Source organism: Falco punctatus, assembly GCF_963210335.1.
Source record: "Falco punctatus genome assembly, chromosome: 5".
Classification (NCBI taxonomy): domain Eukaryota; kingdom Metazoa; phylum Chordata; class Aves; order Falconiformes; family Falconidae; genus Falco; species Falco punctatus.
The window spans coordinates 82,432,942-82,456,359 of NC_137584.1; the positions used below are offsets into that span (position 1 = coordinate 82,432,942).

Genomic DNA, 23,418 nt, shown 5'->3' on the forward strand with positions numbered 1-23,418 from the left:
GCCAGTCCCAAGGTTTGAATATTAATAAAGGAGTTTCTCTTCATGGACAACATGTACTGCCTCATGTCTTAATGCCTGCCTCAAATTTAAAATAGCCATATGCAGCCATAGGAAGTCTCACGTCACTGTAGCTCCGCACCAACCGCAAGTCAACGCTGTGGATGGTACTGTTCGGCTGGGATGCACTTACCAGTGGTTTCCAGCACAGCTTTCCTGTGAGGAATGGAGCTGATCTGGGCTGTGTGCAGCTGGACTTTGAGGGCTCCAGGCATGCTGGCTTGGATGCACAGGGGCAGAGCTGTTTGTCTCACTGTTTCCACACTGCCGCTTTATTTTTAACTACCAGGACTGAGTTTCCCAAAAGCACTGCATCGTCACAGACAACAGGATATTAAATTTAAGTGACAGATTTCCGCAGTGGTCACTTTTTTCCAAAACCCATGGAGAGCACGGTGGCTGCCAGAGCGGGCAGCCCATCTCCCACCTGCGGCACTGTCGCATGGGGCCAGCATCCTCTCTGCATCCTCCCCTGCGAGGAGGAGGAGGAGGGCAGGCCCACTGAAGCAGCCTCTCTGGTGCTTTGAGTTATGAAAAGGTGATAGTTGGAAAGTTTCTTCTGCGTTTCATGCTGTGAAAGGACGTGTTTAGTGTCACTGCCTTGCTTCAGATACCTGTCATGTGTGGAGCTGAGAGCAGCACTAAGTGGGACAGCGAGGTTTAGTTTGTGCCTTTGACAAAACCCGCCTCTCATTCCCAGCACACTGATGTTGCTGTGCTCTCCCTCTCAGAGCCCCCTGCAAACCTCCCCATCGCTCCCCGCATCTCTGTGCTTTACAGGCATCATTATCTTTAAGCAGCCCAGGCGGCCTGCATGGCGGGCTAGCCCGCAGGGCACAGGAGCGAGCCTGGGGCCAGGGCATTTCTCAAGGCATTTGTGCCTTGTCCCTTTCCTACAGGTATTCACCCCAGGCTGGTTATCACTTCTTTGAAATCTGACATACAGAAAGTGCATTTACTTAGAACGGGGAAAGTGTGAAAACTCTAATGGCAAGCAAACCAACTGCAGAGGGAAACATTTCCAGTTCTCCTTTTTGGGTGTTTTCCCAGCTCACAGAAGTGCCCCTTTGTGCCTGAGACAGCCTGTGATGACAGATCAGTGCCGACCCCCAGAGACATCCCCCATTGCATCCCTCCTGTGGCGATGCCCTGGCCTGTGCCACTGGCTGCTGGAGGCTGGGGCTGCTGGGGCAGCCACCGCACCGACCGCACAGCGCAGGGGGTGACACTGTCCCTGTGGTTCCACCGCATGCAGCAGCATCGCCACACTTTCGTTACCTCTTTTTTACACTGTAAGATGAATGCCCCTTCCTCCTCTCCTCCCTCCCCCCTCCGAAGGTTTGCCAAATCTGGGAACGAGCAGTGAAGGCAGCTGTGCCCTTTGCTGCCACCCTGCAGCCCCCTCCTCCTTCCCACCACCTGTGGGGTGGGCAGCCACACCGGCCGTGCCTGGGGTTTGCTTCCCCTGGGGATGCCAGGCCTTGTCCTTCCACACAGCTGCTTCTCTCAAGCCATTTTCAAAGTTTCAGGCGGGCTCAGAGGCATTGCAACCAGAGCACTCGGGAGATGTTGCAATGGGGCATTTTGTTATACAGTGAAAACCGCCTTTCTGGTGCCCATCTCAAACCTTTTGCTCATGCCCACCCCTGTTGTGGGGTTGTGTGGCAGCTTACATCTGGGACCAAGTTAAAAATAATTATCTTTTGGGTCATTTTTAAGCCAAATCATTTCCTCGATCCCCTTCAAATGAAAGCGCGGCGTGGGGGAGGGAGTGTGAGTGGAGCCCCGGAGGAGGTGTGGGTCTGGGGCAGCTCGTCTCCCTGTTCCCACAGATACCCACGCAGCAAGCCAGTCCTCGGTGGTTTTTAGGGCAGGCTGCGGGAGGCTGAGATCACACCCATTAATTGTTCCCTTTGCCTGCTCTTCCCTTGCCTGATTACAGGTTGTCTAGACGGAGAAGTACAGGTTTTGCTCTAGGAGCATGAGCAGAATAAGGTGCAACAGGCCGCCCTCCACGTGGTGGAAAAGGGATGTCAGTGCCTGCTCAAGGAGGCATTCTCTTTCGACTCGGGCTGCCTTTACCCCTGCTCTCTCCCCACGCAGGGAGAGGATGGGCAGCCCCTGCCCACGCCGTGCCCGCTGCACAGGTAGGGCTGTGATCGCCAGGTCTCTGAAAAATGGCTCAACGTGGATCAGAAAGCGGTGGCATTACACACAAGTCACTTCGAAGCCGCTGTCGGTTGGTAAGAAAATAATTTGAAATTAAACCAGTTCTGAAACTACCTACCACAAGTGGTTACAAGCCCGAGTGTTGTAAAACTGGACCGTTTCCTCTTTTCCTCGCAACGATCGTGTCCTTGATTCCTCCTTTAGGCTGCTTTGGCAATTCTTGCACAGTAATAAAAAGGCATGACACAGCATATGTTTTGCGGCTCACCTTGCCAAACAAAATTACAACGTTAGTGTAGCTTCTTTGCCTTTGCATAATGAACTCTACAAAGGAGCTAGAGAGAGGGTAAGCATCTGTGCCAAGATAAAAGCAAAAACAAGAAGTACAAAGGTCTGGTTTAAAGCAGTCTCCGTTTAAAGTAATTCTTTTAAAAATGACTTATCTTGAAACTGTTGCAGACAGTTAGGGAAAGTCATACAGTTTCTAAATGTCTGTTATGTTTTAAGTCTGCAGCTACATTGCTAAGAATAATAATAAAGGAAAAATTAATAGATGCAACTTGGAGAGCTCACAAACGTGGCACAGCAGAGCATCATCTGCACAACACGTGCTGGGGCCAGGAGGAAGTGGGCTGCAGAGGAACTGCTTATTCCCCACTCGCCAGGCATCATTTGCATTTGTAATGGCATCGGGACAGTCTTTGTGTTATGGCAAATTGCACCAACTGCCAACAAGGGGAATTGTGTGCGTGGGGAGGAGGCAGATTGGATGCCGGGTGTGCACAGTCACGCTGCCTTTTTCATCACCTTACTGTCATCTCTGTCCCTTGGGGAATTGAAAGGGGAGTGTGGACTTCACTGGGCAGTCCAAGGGAAGGGAAGGATTTCCCTGTGCGCAGGGTGATGACAGGGAAAAGGGGAAATCCTTCAGTCTCTGGATCTGCCAAATCTGTTCCAGGAAGAAGGTAGAAAGCTGCCCCCACAAGCCCACTGCGCTTATGCCTGTTACAAACCCATGTTAGTAGCTGAATTAGGATTCAGGCAGCCTGAGCGGTTCGAATAGTGAACATTAAAGGCCAGACCTTACTTCTTTAATGCCAAAACCAAAACTCACAGCAAAAGATCTGGCCCTTAGTTTCTGGAAAACCAAGTCACTTCAGAGTTAAAAAAAAGAAAAAAAAGAAATGGATGATGAAAATATTGCCGTCAGCTATGGCAGCTGGCAGCAGCAAGGTCACCCAGGTAGAACAGAGATCCAGCACTCCCTTGCTTTTAGGCAGCCATGAAACCTTGTCATCCTTTGCTGTTGTATCCAACACCCCGTTGTGTGAAGTGCTGTACAGCCACAGAGAGGGTCTCTGTCTGCCCAAAGTCCTTACAAAGACCTTTGCACAACATCTCTGCAGCCAAAGCTTGTTTATTAAAAGCTTGCTTACCAGAAATGACATCCAGGCATTTGATGGGCATTAGAGATGTTCACGCATTAAGCAAACTAAAATATCACCTGCCTATCCTAAGCCTTGTTTGTCTAAACCACCTTTGTGTTCACTGTGATATGCAATGGGTGAGATTTGACAGCATTTGCTAACCATGTAAGAGCTGAGCCAACAACTCTTCTTTTAGTAAGAAAAGGCATCAACCAAAACAAGTGAGTTATCCACATAATGAAGACAAAAGAAATCTCCAAATACAGTGGAAAAATAAGTCAGTGCCTGAAGAACAGCAAGATTTGGAACCACTGTGGAGGGAAACGTGACCAAATCTGCGAAGCACTGTTATGTCTCTGATAGTACCCATCTTGCACAAACCACCCCAAGACGCACTTTCAGCTCTCCATAGGAACAATTTTCATGGAATCCTTCAAAACCAGTCTCATTCTGGGCCATCTCCCCGTGGTCCACGTGCCCTTGGAGGTTGAGGGAGCACCTCCATGGCCCTGGTCCTGGAGCAGTGCACTCAGGAGGTGGCTAGCCCCCAGCAGGCATCTCTGAAAAGAGTCAGAGATGCTTCGTGCTGAGACATGCTCAGCTCATTTCCTGCATGAAGCAAAGGAGACCCAACCACCAACCCGCAGCCTTCAGCTTGGCACAACTCTGCAGGTGAGCACATCCCCCTCGAAGGCAGGGGTGGCTCTGAGGATGCTCTCTGGTATCTGCAAATTTGATGCTGCTGGGCATCAGCATCCCATTTTGGATGATCACTGCTAATTTTACAGCCGTGGGTGTTCGGCCACGGTGGCGCTGAGCCAGCCTTGGCATGCTACTACACCCGGCGTGCCCTGCCCACATCGCTGAGCGCAGGGCTGGCTCCTGAGCTGCAACTAATAGCATAAAGCTTCCAATAAATCAAGTGTTTCACAAAAGCATGAGTGACTGATTTCACAATGTGATTAAAATTACCAAGGGAAAGCATTTCAAATGTTCGATAATTTACGCCAGCCACCTGTAATTTTAAAGTACCTTTCCCCATTCCACTCCTTTAACTTTACGGGATTCTTGCCATGTTCTTGAAGCCGTTTCCTTCCTCAGTTCAGCTTTCATTGCTGCTGAACACTCTAGTAATAAATAAAAGTACTGTATGGCTGGAGATTGTGCTGGGGATGAAAAATGAAATGCCATTTATTATAAAATAGTAGATGCAGGCAGCTGATCTTAGCATGCACTCTGCATCTTTCCAAAATAAAGACATTTTGCAAAGTACTATTGCAAAATTGGGTTTATATTCCAGTTTGCTTTTTATGATTCTTATTTTTAAGAAAGCATTTTCAAATGCATTTTCAGTTAGGTTTTTCCATGCCAGCTTTTCACTCTAAACAGTGTTAGCAAAGTCAGGCCTCCCCTTCATGGTTTAGTTTTGAAAGGTTTTAAATGTAAATTTGGAACTCATATCACACATTTCTGAGAGGCAGGAACTGTTTGCTTGTTTGTTTATATATTTATTAACTAGGAATTATTTTCTCTCCAGCACGCTTCAGTTTCCTACAAGGTCAGCTCTTTGGTGAACTAATTCTTCAGCGTGGAAAAGAATTGAATTATTGGAATAAAAGATCAGTAGGGAAGAGTTAGGGTAAATTGTCCTTCCAGCTACTTCTGCAAAAGTGCTAATAGCATGCTGAGTCCTGGGAACGGTGTGTGGCTTTCAGTCCTCTCCCGGCAAAGTCAGTGGGAGATCCGAGCACTTGGGGGCTAGGTGCAGGGTTTTGGGCAGCCAGGTATTCTTAGAGGAGCAGTGGAAAGCCTGCCTGTTATAACATGCTTTTGCTTGAGGTGAGTTACTTTTAATAGATGTTTTGTTTTAGGAAGCTTGAAATGATGAGCTGGCACTGCTGCTTTTGATTTTACTTCAGGGAAGATGAGTTATAGGTTCAGGGGGTTCTCTGCTTGCCAGCAGCATGATTTCTTTTAACCAGAATACTATTTGTTTAATGTAAATATGCCAGTTGTCTAAGCCTCTAGGTATGCACTTAGAAAATAAATACATTACCCATCCATGTCTTTACGGGGAAGCCTTTCAAATCTTCCCACCTTTTTTTTCACAGCTGTTTTGAAGCATTGTAAAGTCTGATCCAAAGTCCGAGAGCATGACCAGGAGTGTTCTCTGATGACAATCAATTCTGAATTAGACCATAAAAGAAGGATGCGCTGTGACAGTACTTCATAAAAATTGTTTTTCTCTTTTTAACGAGAAATCAGCTTCTGAATAGGAGAGCCCCATGTGAGTAGGAGAATATGCAGCACTTAGTGCCATGGCTTACCCAGTCAATCACTTGTGATTAGCTTATTCTCCTTGAGGTCTGAAGATCTCTGCACTTTCCAAAGGAGTTTCCTATGACTCAAAGAGAAACCATTGGAGGACACATCAGATCAACAACTGCTAGATAAAGAACAGAAATCAGACTGCCTGCAAGGATACCAGCTATCAATGTATCATCATAGCTCTTCCGTAACAGCAGAAAAGTGTTTCCTTTTTATACAATTATATCAAGAGAGGAGTAGGTCATAAACTTGTACTCATATTGTTGTTTGGAGTGTTAAAATAAAGTGTAAAGCTCCTTTAGAAACCGCCTCAGCCCCTGGGCAGGCATCCATGGGAGGTTTGAGAGTTCTTTTTGGGTGCCCCATAAAGAAACAACATTTATACTGAATTAATTGGCTGCTGCTTCACCCTAACGCCAAGACCTGGTGTAGTGAAGCAAAACTACAGTGCAGTAATGATATCAATAATGTTATTAAAATAGCTCACAGCAGAGTTAACCGCCACCATGCCAGCAGTGCTCAGAGGCAAATATCTGAGTACCTAAAGGGATGTCTGCAGGAATACGCCAGAGCCACAGCCAACAGCCAAAAGCCAGCTTGCCTTCACCGCGCTCAGGTCAGCTTTTCCAGAACAGCACATGGGCAGGTTCCCGGGGACAGCCCCAGGCTGAAAGAGGGTCAGCTCAGGTGGGACAGCAGCAAAAAAGAGAGGACAAGCAGCTCCCGAAAGGAAGTTTTTGGCTTGGAGTTTTGCACAAGAAAGCTTTTCTAGTACTAATGCAGCTAGAGTGAGACGTTACCAGGAACAGTGCACACTGCACACTGGCAAAAGCTGGGCTGGAAAAGATAGATCTGGTCTTGAAGGCCAGGTCCATCTTGGTCGGCAGTTGAGAAGTTGAAGGATGGGTTTATCATGAAGACTCCTCGATGCTGATGACAAAAGAGCTCTGCTTGGCCCGAGTCTCCACGTTTAGCAATGCACTTTAACATCAACACATAACTGAATAAAGAAGACTCTGACTTTATGTTTACTACACGTGAAATTTTGGAATGTTTGTGAGGTCTAAGCCCTCTCGTACCAAGACCATAAAAAAAGTCTTAAGGCAGACAGACAGAAATGACAAGTGCTTTAGTAACATGCTTGAACTGTTCATGTTTTACACAAATAACAAATATTTCCACTGCCATTAGCCACATCTCCCAGAAACTAATGACAAGTTCATAGGCAGGGGCAGATAATTGTGAAGGGTAACACTAATTTTTCCTGACACAACTAAGCGTTAAACATGCAGGGGCTTCTCTGTCTAGCTCTGTTCTTGTACTCAGTCTGTGCCCTTCCCTGAACTGACTGCAGCTGCCATCTCTCTGGCTTCTTCCTGGCTAGCTACTCTGCAAAATTTTATTCTAATACAGGGGAACTGGTTTTGCAGGTGAAGGTGAAAAGCAACTAGTGTGAGAGAGTGACCTTGAAGTGGTAGCAGCCACGATTTCTAGAAAAGGAGGCAGGGCAAAAAAACCCAAAGGCAAAACAGTGGACTTTGAGGAGACAGGCTTTAGCTAACTCACCATGTTAGTACACATAAACCCAGAGGAACAAATCCAAGGCAAAAGGACATTTGGAGAGCTGGCAGTGCTCTAAGGAAGCTGTATGAAAAGGCACAGTCACAAAAGCCACAGTACAGAACTACTTGGGAGCTGCCCAGTACCAGGGCAACCTAGCACTCCTACTAAGGGAAGCCAGTAAGGTATCAACTGGCTAAGTCACAAGCTCTTCATTAGTTTCAGAAGTGCAGAGGAAGCACACAGAAAGTGGAACTGGGTCATGTTACTAAGTATAAAAGAACAGCATAAGCATGGAGGAACAACACGAAAAAGATGTAAGTGATGCAACAAGCAGTGGGCGTGAAGTGTATGCACTACTAGCAATAGGCGGGCTAAGGAAAGAGCCGGGTTTCACGAGGAGAAGGAGATACTGAGTGATGATGCCAAACACGCAGAACTGTTTGATCCATTTTTCCTTCGGTCTTTGCTCAAAGGTGCCCATTTTAACACAACCAGCGTCACCAGTCTGAGGGTAAGAATACCAGCTGCAAGAAAGAACGAGGAGGTCAGACAGTGTCTAAATAAGTCAGATATATTCCAACTGATGTGCCCTACAAGACTTCTGCCATACTGGGGAAAGCAGGTGAAGCCCCCTTGGTTCCATCAGCACTGAAGTCAGGGGTGGGGGGGGATGTGCTCCTGCACACTGGGGATTGCAAACCTGGCACCCACCATGAAAGGGGGATTAGACATGAGGAGCCAGGAATCAGAGAGCCAGCAGATTAATTTCAGCTCTTGGAAAAAAATACTGGAAGTGGTAATTGGATAAACTGTTTTACAATGCCTAGAAGACAACAAGCAGATGAGGACCAGCGAGCACTGATTTGAAAAGAACAAATCACATCAAATCAATCTAATTTCCTTCTGCAGTAGGTCTTAGATCTTGATTTTAATAAGGCTTTTGCCTTCGTCTCACCTGGCACTTTCATAAACGAAGCAAAGGAACATGACTTAGAAGAAACTGCTATTAGAGGAGTGTACAGCTGGTTGGAAAACCAGACTAAGAGCAGTTATAAATGCTTCACTGTCAAACTGGCAGTACGTATCAAATGAAGTCTGAAGCCATCTGTTTTATGTCTGGCAGCATACAGTATTTTCATTAATATCTTTGAAAAAAACCCTAAGAGTAGGGAACACTTATTAAATTAGCACAGGACACCATGAAGAACAAGTGCTTTGGAGCACAGGAGGAGAATGCAAAACAATCTTGACAAATGGGGGAGAGAGACGGGAAGAGAAGCACCATTCAGTAGGGATAAAGTGGAGCTCTGTGTTTCTGTAGGCGTCATCAAGGGCTACAAGACCAACTGGGGAACAACTAGCACAGCAGCAGTTCTGCAGGAGAAGATCTAGGGATGATAGCTCAACGAATGAGCGTGGTCATGCTGCAGTAAAAAATGAAAGTGCTCTAATGAGGTGTACAAGGAGAAGTGCAGCCTGTGACAAACAGGAAACCCTTCTTCCCCTGTTGTCTGTGCTGTCAAGGCTTCACTTGAAGTGTCATCCGCACAGTTTTGGCCACTGCAGTTCAGGGAGACTGCGCTGATTGCAGAAAGTGCAAAGGACAGCAATGGCAATGGTCCAGAAAAGGTGTCATCTGGGAGAGGATGAATAATCAAAAACTGTATTGATAAGATCATCTGTACCAAAGTGTGGGGGCAAGGAAGACATGGTAGTAGTCACCTAACTTATAAACCAGGAAGGGAGTAATCTTATTTCTAAGTCCAGTTGGGGTACTAGAGTAACAGTCTTAAATTAGAGCAAAGAAGCTATGCTAAAAAACATTCCAAGAGCAAGGACAGGTAAGCACTGGAGCAGGTTGCCCAGAAAATTGAAGAATACCCACTGTTAGAGGTTTTTGAGGACTAATGCAATGTTGGTCCCACCTGGGGCTCAAGGAGGAGCAGCCAGGCCTGCCAGTGATCCTGCCAGCCCCACCTCTAACAATTTCCAGGACTGGATAAGCTTTGGGATTCAACTCACAGCCTGCATCTGAACACCTCAAACGCTGGAGGCCGTTTCTCAGTAAGGACAGCTGAATCAAGCAGAGTAATTGTATCTTTAGCTAATGAAACAGCTTTGGTTAGGAAAAAGAGGGCAACAGGAAGACCTAAAACCTGTGTGAATCAAATTGGCTTAATACAATGGGGTGATGTTAGAATTTACTTGCAACGTACTTGGTGTTGCCCCACTGACAAAAGTGGCATCTCTTTGCAAGCCTTTGGGAATCTGCTGCTACGGGTATCCTCTTGCAGCTTAATGAGCAACACCATGGCTCTGAATAAATATTCTCACACTCACTCCTTCTCCTTTTTTACCTCGGTGGTAACCTCCTCTTTACTCTCCTGTAGGGACTGTCCTAGTGTGGCAAATGTCTCCTGTTTGCTGTCTTTAGTAGAAATTGTTACCTCAAATGCTTCTTTTGGCTGTGATAACCCCAACACCCACAGTTCCCTGCCTTCCCTTAGGTGTCTAGTAAACGAAGCTCTGTTATCTTCCAATTTGTGTAAGCCCTCCCCATAAAGTCCTCTAGGGTTTTACACCATGCAGTTTTGTAGCCCTCTCTGCTTATTAACCTCTTCCCCTCTAGCCTTGGCCTTTTCCCAGGACTCAGTATTGGCCACCTTAGACTCCCACACTTTATCACATGAAATTTGTGTTGGACATTTGCCTGGCTACCCACAAAGCCTAGCACTCAGTATAGGAAAGGGAAACTCCTTCTCAGCTGAAGTCAAATGCAAAGCAGCAGCTCTGGTAGTCCTCAGCAATCCCATTTGAATCCTGTCTCTCATCCAGAGACATTTCTTTTCTCCCTTTACCAATGAATTCATTCCTCTTTTCTCATGACCCAGGCTGCTACTGGCACAGCAGAATAGGTGGCCAGAATAGTGCCTCCTGACCTCAGACACCCACAGGTTATCTAAGAATGGAGGCTCGTGGAACAGGTAAAAGCACACCACATTTTTAAATAAACGCTGCAGGCTGGATCCCTTGAACTTATGCCTTGGGTGTGATCATGCACTGTGTAAAACATGCAGACTCGGGTGTGTTCATTTGTTTTACCATTTGTTGGTTTCTTGTTAATTCTATGTACTGATTTGACACTAAGTTCATCAATGCAATATGTGTTGTTATATATGTACAATATATAAAACATTGCCTAGCCATATTTTTGTTAGACAAGATTTCACCCGCCTGCACACACACTTGCTGATGTGGCTAGGGGTAAGCCCAAATTAGGTGTGGGAGGTGTATTCCTGCACTGACACAAGCAGGCTCGTCCCTCCCTGGGGCTGTATTTGCTTGTGTCAGTGGGGACCAGGCTGGTGGTGAGTAGTCAGGGAGCCAGACTGGCAGGTATGCAAGGACGTGGACAAGAAGCATGTGCATGTATGGGCAAGGAACCTGTCTTAAGGCCAGTCCTCAAAAGGAAATTAGGACCCAATTTATTATGTGGCAGTTGGAATCCCCTCTGCACGTCTGTGTTCGCGGAAGCAGAGGTGGCTGCTCAGAGCAGATGCCTGCAAAGGTGAGGGTTGACCTGGTCACTATGTGGTGCGAGTGGCACTTGACTCTAACCACACACAAAGGTTCCTTCACCTTTCCTCCCAGCTCTCCCACTCCCCGTCCCAAAATGAACTTAAAAGCCCAAGAAGAGCAATCACTAGAAACTGTCATGTTTGGGGAGATCTCACAGGCAAACGTGAGACCACAGGACAAATACTCCAAACTGGACCTGCCTGAGATGATCTTGCAACCAAAATGCACCCCACCAAATTCTGTAAGTATTGCAATGGAAATGACAAAGCGCGGAAGGAGCTGCAGAGATGGCACAGATGGACGCTATGGACCACACGGGTGAGCAGAACGTTACATATTGTACACAGGAAATGCTTAATTTTTCTTTTCAGTATTAATAAAAGAAATCAGTAGTACCAATGATTCTCTCTGAATTTTGGGCAATATATCAGAGAGCAACATGCAGCTCACCGGCATCAAGAAGCCTTGCTCTTCCTGCAAGAAGGGACACAATTTCCACCATCTTCAGGGGTATCGTCCAGCCAGACTTCTGTACTTGTTCCTCACCGCTTAACTTGAAATCTAAAATAAGGCATTACTTGCAATTTTATTGACAACTGTCATTCCTATTAGCGTTCATTCATTTTCAGAGTTTCACAGAAAAAGCTGGGTTTGGACCTGTGCTAGAGGGACCTGTTCCTTGGCCCATCCCAGGCAATTGCAGGGTCTGCGATGATGGCCACCTCCGGAGCCGGCAGTCCCTTGGGCACCACGCCGTGTGTGGTGAAGAGCTTGGGCAGAAAAGCCAGGGCAGGCACCAGGGAGCCAGCTTCAAGAGCACAGCAGCCTCACAGCCTCTGTGGACGGTGTTGCATGTGTGCTGCTGGAGCTGGGTGAGTGGAAGGGCAGCGTCTGCGCGTTGGCCTCTAGCCAAGTGCCTGGGCAGAGGCACAGTGCGCCCTGCAGCAACTGCTGCAGCATCCCCGGGGAAGGAAGCTTCAGCAGAAGAAATGTTATGACAGTGCAAACAGTTACCTCCGTTGCAAGCGTGATGGGAAGTGACACTGCAAACAGAAATGTGACCGGTCAAGGCCACAGCTATATGCTTGGTCCCGTCAGCTTGTCTGTTAACCGAGAGCAGTCCCACAGCTCTCTGCTCCCCAGAGGCTGAAGGCACCTGCAGACAAGCAATGTCCTAAATGCTAAGAGTTGCATGACCTGCCTGAAAGCCCCTAAGAAAGCACCCCAAAAGCTCCAACCAGGTCTACGTATGCATGTCAGCCCTAATTGCAGCCAGGGAATATAAAAGCCTTCCGTGCCAGTGCAGGCATTGCAGTGCCACAGTGGAAAATGTTGATTAGCAGAAGCCCCCAAAGAAATAAAATCATAGCTAAAGGAAGTTATACTGAGGAGCACAACATTTGACTTATGTGTGTTGTGGTCTGAAGCATAAACCCAAACAGTATTGAGTATTTGGAAAACTGTATGCTAGCTGTAATGAAAATAATAATTTTGCTGAAGTATTCTTTATCAAGGACAACCCTCAAAGACATGTGTTGATTAAGGCAAAATCTGTGGATGCTGGCCCAGCACTGGAAGAGCTTCTAAGGATGAATGCTGGCTCTGTGCCCACTAACTTGGCATTCAAGGTGGCTAACCCTGCCGAGCAAAGCAGGGCCACCACACGACTGCGTGGGTGCCTGCTCTCCACACAGACCTTGCAGGGGGCACAGCTGGGCCAGATTTGGTGGAGGAGGTCTTGTGCTGTGAGGAATGCAACGCCCTCCCGTACGAGTAGCTCGCCGCATTGCAGCCTGGCTCCAGGCATCTCCGTCTCATTTCAGAGAGCAAGATCAGCCAGCCCTCCAACTCAGTGGCTGCTCCACCAAAACCTTTCCAGGTCAGGCTTTTGTGTTCCTCTCTGGCTGCGAACAGAAGGGCAGAGCGGGGAAAAAACATGTTTCAGCGATTCTGTTCCTCCCAGCTCCTTAGCCTCATACTCCTGGGATGGAGGAAATCTCAACATGTTGCTCACCAGCCTGCCAGGGAAGTTGGGAGCAATTCCTGCAGGCGTGTGCTCCAGTGCATAGAGGCAGAAGACCCCAGTGGGCTTTTGTACCTCTGCCTGTAGGGAAGAAAGGAAAATGAAAATTATCTATGCCATGAGACCAAAGAAGAAGGGACCACTAAGCTTTGCCCTCCTTTCTGTGTGCTGCTGGGGCACCGAGATGCCAGCAGAGCCAGCAAGGGGGTCCAAATGTCTGATGAAAAAGCCAATAGGAAAGAGATGGTTTTAGAAGCTACTGGGGAGATAGAAAGTGGAAAATTAAGGAAATTAAAGCCAGGAATGAGGGATGGGGAGAAGACAAGGAGCAAAAAGCTCCAGAGAACAGGAAAAAAGACAGGGGAATAAAAGAAGACAGAGGAAGGAAAGAGAGACCCAGAAAAAGGATGGAGGGGAAAAGTGGTGAAAGAAGTAACTGGAAGCAGAAATTTCAAAAAAAGGCACTTCATATAGTCAGGCTCTTTGGAGACCATTTTTGTTGGCTGTGCCTAATAACGTCCTGGTCTTCGCTAGGCATCGTCATAACAGAGTTGTAAAAGAAAAAGGGAAAGGGTAAAATAGACATACAGTCCAGAGGAAAGAAAAATTCAGAGTCTGAGAGGAAGGGAAAATAAAACAAGGGAGGGACATATTGAAGCTGTCTGAAATGTCTCTTTTAGTGTTTGATAAAGTTACACCCTACAGATGCTAGAAATTTAAGAAGCACAAAAGCTTGGGTTAGTGCAAAATCCTGTGGCAATGAAAATCGCATTTTGAGGGGAGCAGACGTGGTTCCCAGACATCCTACACCCTGGGAGGTGACTGAGACTATCTCCTCAGGCTGGTCCACAGCTGAGCACCCTCCCAAGCCCAGACCTGCCCCAAGGCAGCCAGCAGTGCACCCATGAGGGGTGTGCATTCAGCTCAAAGCCATGCCATGTGGAGACAGGAGGCCAGAAGACATCAGACCATGAATCAGAAGGCATCACAGCTGGGCTGACTCAGCCCCTAATGCAGATCTGAAGTTGGGATCCAGCCCCTGCCCCTGCCACTGCCAAGCCCAGCCAGTGCACCCGGTGGGTCTCAGGAAGGGGAATGATGCCTGTTCGGTGCTTTGCAACAAATAGAAAAATCCTCAGGTTGTCAGCTCATGGTGTTGCTGTCTTGAAAGCTGGTAGCAGCAACAACAGCCACTTAATGAGGTTAAAGGAAAACAGACCTTGTGTGAATACGCTACATCTCTGAAAATGCTTCCACAAAAGGAGGTGTCAGTGCAAATTTTGAGCACAAAATAAGCCTTTCACAGGTATGTGTGTGCGCACTCATGGATATGCACAGAGGAAGTTTTAAATGCGTTTGCTGACCTCCTGCTGCTAGAAAGGGCTGTGAAGTTTCCAACCTCCCGTGCAGCCCATGCCTGCAGAAGATCAGGCAGGTCACCCATACTGTGTGGGTCTGTGTGAGCCTCCCCAGGTCACCTCCAGCTCCAGCACACCGAAATGTGTGTGCCCTGTGAGTCTTGCAGTGCCAATAGCTGGCCATGTCCTGGCAACACCAGATTTGCTCCATCCACAGCAGCCCAAGAGGATGAGCTCACTGTACACGTGTGCCCAAGCACCCCAACCTGCCGTGCTGAGGGTCAGGGGGTGGCTGGCACCTGAGGGCAACATCACAAGGCCAGTGGGGAGGCAGCAGACAGGGGACCCTTGTACTGGGGAAGGTTACGCCAAGCTTGTTTGGGACTATGCCCAGCTCATCATCACTGCATTTCTGAACGCCTCCCACTGTGTGCTCGGCAGATGTTTTTGTGGCTGGCTCCACTGGCATGTTACATTTATGAACCACCTCTAAATTAAATGAAGGCATAAAGACAACATTGATAACCGTGCAACTGAAAATGCAGGCCACAATATGTAAGCAAAATCTGCTGAAGTGCTGAAGTCCCACAGCAGTCAAGCAATTGAAACAGAAAAAGATCATGTACAAACGTGACCAAAGAAGGTAAAAAACTCTTTTGAGTGCTGTTTGTTGCAGACAGAAGAAACTCTCTATTAGGCAACTGAGCATGTGGAAACCTTGAGCTTGTTAACAACATGCAGAGCATTACATGTGCGCTGGGAGGGAATGTGGTCTGGGCATTGCCACAGTTCAAGAGAATGCCCTTTCATGTATTTCCCAGGAGCCTGGACAATTACTTGAATTTGTATGAGAACTTCAGGCTGCGTCCTGCAGGAAAAGTGAGGGCACAAGGGAGCCAGATGTCTGAGCTGACCCGTGACTGCTGTTCCCAGATGAAGCAGGAGTAGACAAGGAAGGATCTGGCACAGGGAGGGAAAAGTCAGCTGTAGGCAGGTCCCACCACGCTCTAGACTGCTGCTTTTCCCTCTCCCACCACACTCCCTTTCTCCTCTGAGCCTGCTTCCCACCAGCCTTGTTCCTCCACCACCTCATCCATCAAAGCAGTAGTTTTCTAACCCTGGTAAGAAACAGCATACAAACATCCTCCCTGAGGGACGGGAGCAGAAACCTCCCCACTGCTCAGTGCTGTTTCCCCACACAGGCACCTCCCTGCACCCCTCTGAAGAGCTGTAGGGTCTCTGGCAGCAAAAGGCCAGCTTCCAGCATCTGCCCTTCACTTGCAGTCCCCTGTTGATGAATCTCCCAAGGCAAAGGAGTGAAACTCTGACACTGGGGGAGAGAGTTATTCATCTTCCACAGATGGTAAGTCTGCCCACCAACCTACGTGCCAGCAGCATCAAAGATGGGCAGCAGATCTGAAAGGTTCAGCGCAGACACCTGGCCTTTGCTACAGGGCAAGCATGGGATGTAAATATACCTACAGGAAGGTGTCAGTGGCAGGGACACTGGCTAGAGCTTATACCTGCCCCAAGGCAGCCTCTGTTATTATTCAAACACTACAGAAATGATGTAACAGCACCGGTTTTGCTGCAATACTGGAATCCAGCAGCATTTTCCACCTGGCAGGCTGTGTAGGATGCGCCCATGCAAGGCAGTGGTCCCTGCAGGCTGGGGCTCCTCTTCGGTTTCTGCTGCCAGTGCAAGAAAATGGAGAGGGCAACCAACAGGAGCCAAAAGACAGTCAGAGACCTGCTGAAAAATATCAGTAGTAGTAACTCTTAGGACTAACCTTGGATGTCAGAGGAGTCGATGCTTCTCTTTTGAATGTATGAGCCATTTTGTGGGTATAACAGCAACGTGCTCCACAATCCCTTCCATATTTGGCTTTATTGGCTTATTGTGCAGAGCCATTAGAATCAGGATTGTCTCTTATGAAGCTGTTAATGGGATGCAAATTGCATGAAAGATTTCTCTGCATCAATAGAAAACAACCTAGTAATAAGTTCTTGCATAAAAATCTGCTACAAAAGACATACTTTGAAAGAAGCAAAAATCCTTTGTCACTAAGGAATAAATATGCTCACCACGGGCAAACGAGTATCAGGCTTGGAACTAGAGGTGACCTATCTCAATTCTGCTTGGATCCCGAAGGACAGATGTGCCTTTAACTACCAAGGTACCGCAAAGACGTGGTTCACACAATAACATGGCTAGAGCCATGTAAAAAACTGCAATTAATATTTTATGCACTGAAAAATGCAGTTTCAGGCTGACCAAGCCTGAATCTGTGCTGAATTCAGCAAAGAGCAGTGGCCAAAATATATATGCTGTTTGAATAACATTATAAGTCTAAACAGTTTGCTCTGTGTGATGCACTTCTACATTTCGTGCTGAAGTGATGCTTCAAGACTGAAATTTGACTTTCAGTAAGGTAGAAACACCTAAAACTGGCATGAAGTGCCAAGCAGTAAGTCAAGAGAAATGTTGTCCTTGATCTGCCACATTACTTTGGGGATTCTTTTTCCCTTTTTGGCGTTGACATCAGCACGACTGTGATTCCAGTCTGTTGTTTCTGGCAAGCACGTAGCTGGAATGAACCTGTTACCAGTGTTCAGCCTGTGCCACCTAACACGGCGGCCCTGCCCACATCGGTGGCAGAGTCCCCAGCACCACCATGCACCGTCCATCTCCTGCATCATGCCATGGACATGCCTGTTCTGCCTCGGGCCCTGTGTAGCCATGAGTGCCCAGCACGGGAGCGGGAGCTGTGGGAAATACCCAGACTGGGCAGAACTGCAGGTGTGAGCCCCCTTGGACCTGTCTGGTGGCAGTAGGCAGCCCTGGGGACACCTGCTATGCAAAACCTGGAAGACAGAGAAGAAAAGCAGCATTGCTGAAATTCCTTGTCCTTTTTCAACCCAAATCACCCATGCACGACAACAGAGCTCCCCTCCAGGGCCCATACTCTGTCTCAAGCATGAAAGACCAGGCTTTTCCTGAAATAACATCCAGCCTTTGCTTTGTGGCCTGCTGGGCTCAGCTGATATACATGGAGGAGCCTAAATAAAGAAGTGCTGAACTCATTGCCCAAGCTTTTCCTCACCGCTATCTGCATACTTTTGCATTCATTAAAAAACAAACAAACCTGTTTCCTGATAGCAGGGAGGAAAATCACAGGGCTGAGTTGTTTGGTGGTTGCGTTTTTTTGGGTTTTTTTTTTCACTTGCAAAAGGCACTTGAGTATTATAGACACAAGCAGCACTCCAGCATCTAGACAGAGATTGGAGTGGCCGATAATAGACGGGGGTTATAGGAAAGCAGAACAAACAAGAAATCCACTATCCCCATCTCTCAGAGATAGGAGGAGGGAAAGAGGGGTGTGAAAGGAAAAAAAAGCATCGGCACTGATCTAACAGCCAGGTCTGAGAGAGGAGCCAGCGTGCTCCCAGACTGGCCCAGAGACCTGCCACGGGGAAGCTGGTTAGCAAGCAGCTAGAAGGGCTGGGGGACAGAGCCCCCTCTTTTTGCGGATTAGGTCTCTGAGAGAGAGTGAAAAGAAACAAGTGTAGAAACCCACGGCAAACAGCAGAAGCTGCCTCCAGATGATGACAGGGGTACAAAGATAGCGCTGGAGGCTGCGGCACTCCTTGGCGCAGGGCTGGCCAGCGGCGGGAAGTGCCTCACATCCTCTTCTCCGCATTGTTCTCCCAACTCCTCCGGTGGCTGGGAAAGTTTCTTCCAGTGATTTACCCCATCCTCACCCTGCAGCTGGCCGGCCTGCTGCTATTGATTCACTTCCCCAGGCATTTCTCTTACTGTCATGCTCTTGTGGCATCAAAGCAGCCACTGGGCTCAGGGAGGGGGGATGACCACAGCTTGTGTCTGCCGGAGGAAACTTTTCCTGCATACCAACATTTTTTAACCACAGGGAATGGCAGTGATGAGAGTGGAGGTAAATGAACACTCAGCTGAGGTGCAGGTGGATTTAAGAGGCATTACTGCTGCTTTATGTGAGAGGAGACACGTTTCAGTACCCAGCATTGCTCCATTATGCATAAGGCTGCTTTCTCTCCCTCTTAGAACAAAATAAAAATTGTAGCACAAAGAGCCTTGGTTTTAGATGTGTAATTGGATCAAATTGTGTGTAATGACCTTGTCTGGTCTATCATGCCTTTGTTTTCCACTCCAGCTTGCACCCGAGCAGGTAGCATGTTTACATTGCAGTCAAGGTGACCTGACTTGGAGCCATCCTGGTTTTATTCTTTTCTTCATGGAAAGAGTGAGTCCTTGGGAGAGGGCTGGTGTCCTGCAGGACAAGGCTGGGTCTCACTGCCACAGAGCTACGGATGACTGCTAACATGTCGTGTCAAGATAAGTACAGGCGATGGTGTGGCAGACTGGAAGCTTCAAGAGAATGGTGTGCGAGCACAGAGCTTTAACAACACCAAGGTTACAATTAAACCTCACCTGGGGCTGGCTGTTTAAGTGAAGCAAGTCTTGTTTAACCACAGGAAAGAACATCATGTAACAGAAATCTAATTACGTTGAACAGTACTCGATGTAAAGGTTATAGTTTATGGATTAACAGCAAGAATTGATGCTGTGAACAGGGAACTCATCTGGAACTGGCTGAAGGGGAAAAGGGCATGCTGGTAGTTAATGATTTTGGACACCAACGGGATGCAGTTATAGAAAGACAAGCATGATCTCAGGATGCACTGGAGAATGCATCCAGCAGAGGAGGTGAAATACAGAGATGCTGACGTGCACAGGTAGGTACTGGGATGCTGAGGGCCATGGGGAGCCTCCCAAGGGGGATTTTCTCCCTTCATCACATGTATAGGAGAGAATGACCGAAACAGAATAACGTTTCTGTGTGTGGCACGAGGGAAACTGGATTTGCTCATGGCTGTAAAGCAGAAGCTTTCTCTCTGGCAGAGCAGTGATGCTCTGGACCAGCCCAGCAGTCAGAACGCTCTGGGAAGATGCACAGTGAGGTTCATGACAGCCAGGTTGGATCAGGACAAGATCAGCGAGAGGCAGTGTCTGCCATGGGAGAAGCCAGCATTCAGAGGACATTCTTCCTCATCCTGTGAGCCTAGGGAAAAAGCAGAAGCTGAGTGGAAAATCTGCGTAGCTGTTTAAACTGGTAGGGGAAAAAAAAAATCCTACTAATGTGCCTCTGCAACTCTTCTGGTGCTGGAAGTAGCCAGCCTTTGATCCCAGGCCTTTAATGCACTCAATAAAAGGCACGAAGGCTGCAAATCCTCTCTTGTGTTATTGCTTACTTGGCTTAAAGGCACATGGTGCTGTCAAGGACATCTCCTGATGGCTCCAAGGGGAAAGGAGGAATGAAAGAAAATGAAAGATTTCATGGCAAAGACCACCAAGCACCGTGAAGGGCAGGCGAGCTGGACACACCGGCGCTGGGTGCGGGGAGAGCGTGGAGGTGACCTTGCGTGGCATGTTTAAAAATAGCAGATGCCACCGTGCTTCCCACTCTGCAGGCTTCACGCTCCCTTCTTTGTCACAACCCGACACATCCCCTACAGCACTACATAAATTGTAAGTAATTTAAAAACAACTAATTACTTTGGAGAGATGTTTAAACACCTAAGTCTTCAGCAGCTACAGGACACTTACCAGTGCTATGGGCGTTGTAATGCAAGAGCAGAAGGTCTCCCGCTGGGTACCCGTGCTGGAGGAGCCAGCAGCCCTAGCACCGGTGGCACAGGGAGGTCAGCCGTCAGCAATCCCCACAATCGACCTCTTGTGTCAGACGTGTGAGAAAGCTCTCCCTTTCCTGTCGCACGCTGCCGGAGAGCCGTGGCAGCTGCAGGCCCCCTCCAACACCCCGGCGGGCCTGAATAGACAGAGCCGCCCCAGAAACACCCAGATGTGTGCTGGGTTACTCGAGATTTACTGGCACACCATGCACGAGATCAGCATCAGGCCAGGATGGTGATGTTTAGTTAATTTGCTTGTTCTGTTCTAATTTCCTTACTTTAACTCTTTTTGTCCCCCCAGCGTCTTGAAAGGAAGAAAAGAAGCGATCCAAGGTGCCAACGACTCCAACTCCTTTAAAGGGTCTCTGTTTGGTGTTCACTCCTCACCCACGTTCCTTGCTGTAAAATCTCCCCATTACTGTGATTTAATGCACATGCCAAAACAAGCTGCCAATTACACTGGTGTTACTGCAAGGAGGCTCCAAAGACACTGCCCTGCGAGCAGAATCTGGCCCTCTGTAGCAAAGAGGTTGCTGGGCGAGCTCAGTGACAAGCAATAGCTGCCTGACTTACAACCTCTCAGCCCCTCCAGGCATCTCGTTCCCTCGCCCCAGAGCAGAGGCAGCCCTCTGCAAGCCACAAGTCTCTGCAGCATGGTCCACACCTGCCCCAGCTGTTGGGATGCAGCTCCTGTGGCTTTTACAAGGGACCATAGACCGTAGGAACCTCCAAGCTATGAGTAGTGTGCACCTCTCTGCTAATGAGAGCTCATGAAGGACCCACTTACTTCCCCTTCCAAAGACCCTGGCTAAGCTATGGAAGGTGACTTCAGGCGAATAGCAGAGCGTGGCTTTTTGACCCCAAGCACAGTGCATCCATCAAGTTTACTCGTCCTCTGGCCTAGACCCAGCTTTGAGGATTGAGGGATTCTCCCACAAAGTGAAATTTTTATGGCTTAGCCACATTTTGCAACAAGCCCCCAACTTGTCTAAGATCCCCCTGTCAAGTCCCATTTTTCAGGCTCTTTGTGCAAAAATGCTACTTAATGGAGGAGCCTCTCCAGTGTATGCACAAGCAAGGAGTAAAGAAGACACAACATGCAATCCATAAATAGAGACACTTTAGAGGCTCTTTAAACATTCACGCTTTTTGCATAATTGATGATTTTCCATAATAGATATGGATGATAAACAGATTTAAATAAAATGAAAATTTATCGTTGTCACATCATTTATCAGCATTATGTTAAACTGGGAAGTATGGGAACAATATTACCATGTACTCACATGAAATTGGTGGAAGTGAGAATAATTCAGGGCTGCATCATCGCATTCATCAGGGTTTTTAACACGCTTGTCAACAGTCAAGAACCCATACTATAATCTGGGAGCCAGAGGAAGAATTTGTATGTAATTGTGTATCCACCATAGGTCATGGGGCACCTCCTCTGTGGCTCCAAAGGACCAAAAGTGACTCTGTTCTCTAGGGTGGGTCATACCATTTAGTGCTTGTCTTCTCTAAGGTGGGCAGCTATGGCTAACCAAACCACCCAGGCTCCCACTATGCTCCAGGGAAGAGGCGGGCACTTCCAGCAAGGGTTTTGTCCTGCTGAACATATACACGAGTCATGCTTTGTGAGATGCCTGTTCCTCCTCATACGCTACGAGAACAAGGATGATTAGCTTGGATCATTATGTGACTTTCAAACATCTACAGTCAGCTGAGATGAATCCCACCTCTGAGAAAGACAGCGTTCCCAGGGGATTTGAAGTCACTCCAAATTCCTTCATTGCGGGGAGTCTCCCATGTCAGGGAAGTAAACAAAATTTCTTAGTTGTGATGGCAATGGGTGTCACGAGGCACTTCAACATCTCAGCCACAGGCTGCTGAGGAACCTCCTGTGCCCCAAAGCTTTGCGTTCCCTGTGATTTTTCAAAAATAATTGACAGCGGCTCAGCAGGTCAGCTAACTCTCCCAGGGTCCACCCTACCTAGCCTGCTCGTGCAGATAGGTTTGATTTTCCTAAGTATTCCCCTATCAACTCGTTGCTGATATCTTTGTTGACAAGGTCACTGAAAAGACAGACCAACCAAGCAAACATAACAAACCTGCATTCAAAGAAAAGTTAGTAATCATTTTAAAAAAAAAAAAAAGAAAAAGAAAAAACTGGGTTTGTTTTTTTTTTTTTACTCGCCTGCAGCATTTTTAAACCCATGGATGGGAAACAAGGTTTTCACGTCACTTGAAATACAAGTGTGCTCGAAAGACACGGGGCAGCGAGTGCTTTCTCTCACCAAAGGCCAGCCAGACTGCAAGCGGCAACCCGGCGAGCCGATTCTGCAGGGTGTCTCAGCCCTGCCACCGAGGGAGTGTGGTGCAGCTCCCCGATGCATCCACAGCTGTGTGAGCCGTCAGGACCCCTTTGCCTCTTCCCCTTTGCCCCTGGGGTAGCTATTCCAGCTTGCCAGCCCTCCCTCACTGCTCCGAGCCTGGCTGCTCTACCACCGCCAGCAGCAGCAGAGCTGTAAAAGCCCTAGTGTGAGACTGGAAGAAAAGCTGTTTATACCTGGAGGTAGCTGGGGTCGCCGTCAATCCACGTGGCTTTAACAGAGAGCAAAGCATCCTGGACAGACATCTATTGCTCTCTCTCTCTTGCTCTCTCTCTCTTTTTTTTTTTTTTTCTTTAACCTAAATTTCCAAAGCCTGTCCCTGACCTCTGTTGGACTTTGCTACTCTGGCTCCTCCCAGCCGGGCAGCCCGTGTGGCATCCTGCTGACTCCGCTTTGGCGGGGGTTCGTGCCAGCAGGTCCTCCGGCAGGACCGGGGCCCGAGAGAACAAAACAGCCAGCCCAGCAGGCCTGGCTCCCAGCACCAGCCCTGAACTCTTGTGCAATCTTCCTTGAAACCAGTTCAAGTTGGCCGGGAGCAGAGCATTTGCGCATGGCCTGAAAGCTGGATCAAGTACCATAAACAAAAGGAAACAAAAAGAGGGAGAGCGCTGGGTCCCGGGGCGAGGAGGAGCGCAGGCAGCTGACCCAGCCGAGCTGTGCCGAGTGCTGTGACGAAGGCACAGAGGCGGACGGGATGCAGCATGTGAGAGGTTGAGCTGGTGGGGGACCAAGGGCTGGGACCCCAACCCTGCCGTGGGTGGGAGCGTGAGGCGGAGGTGCTCATGGCCCCATTGGCT

The 23,418-nt window shown here is 48.1% G+C and overlaps 1 long non-coding RNA gene across 1 annotated transcript in view; it reads left to right on the forward strand.

Annotated features, from left to right (window-relative positions):
• LOC308064438 overlaps positions 1 to 23,418 on the forward strand; it is a 67,986-nt gene that overhangs the window by 17,261 nt on the left and 27,307 nt on the right. Inside the window, exon 3 of the long non-coding RNA XR_013928380.1 lies at positions 1 to 23,418. This exon is cut by the window's right edge and continues 7,543 nt beyond it. This is a non-coding gene — a long non-coding RNA (uncharacterized lncRNA).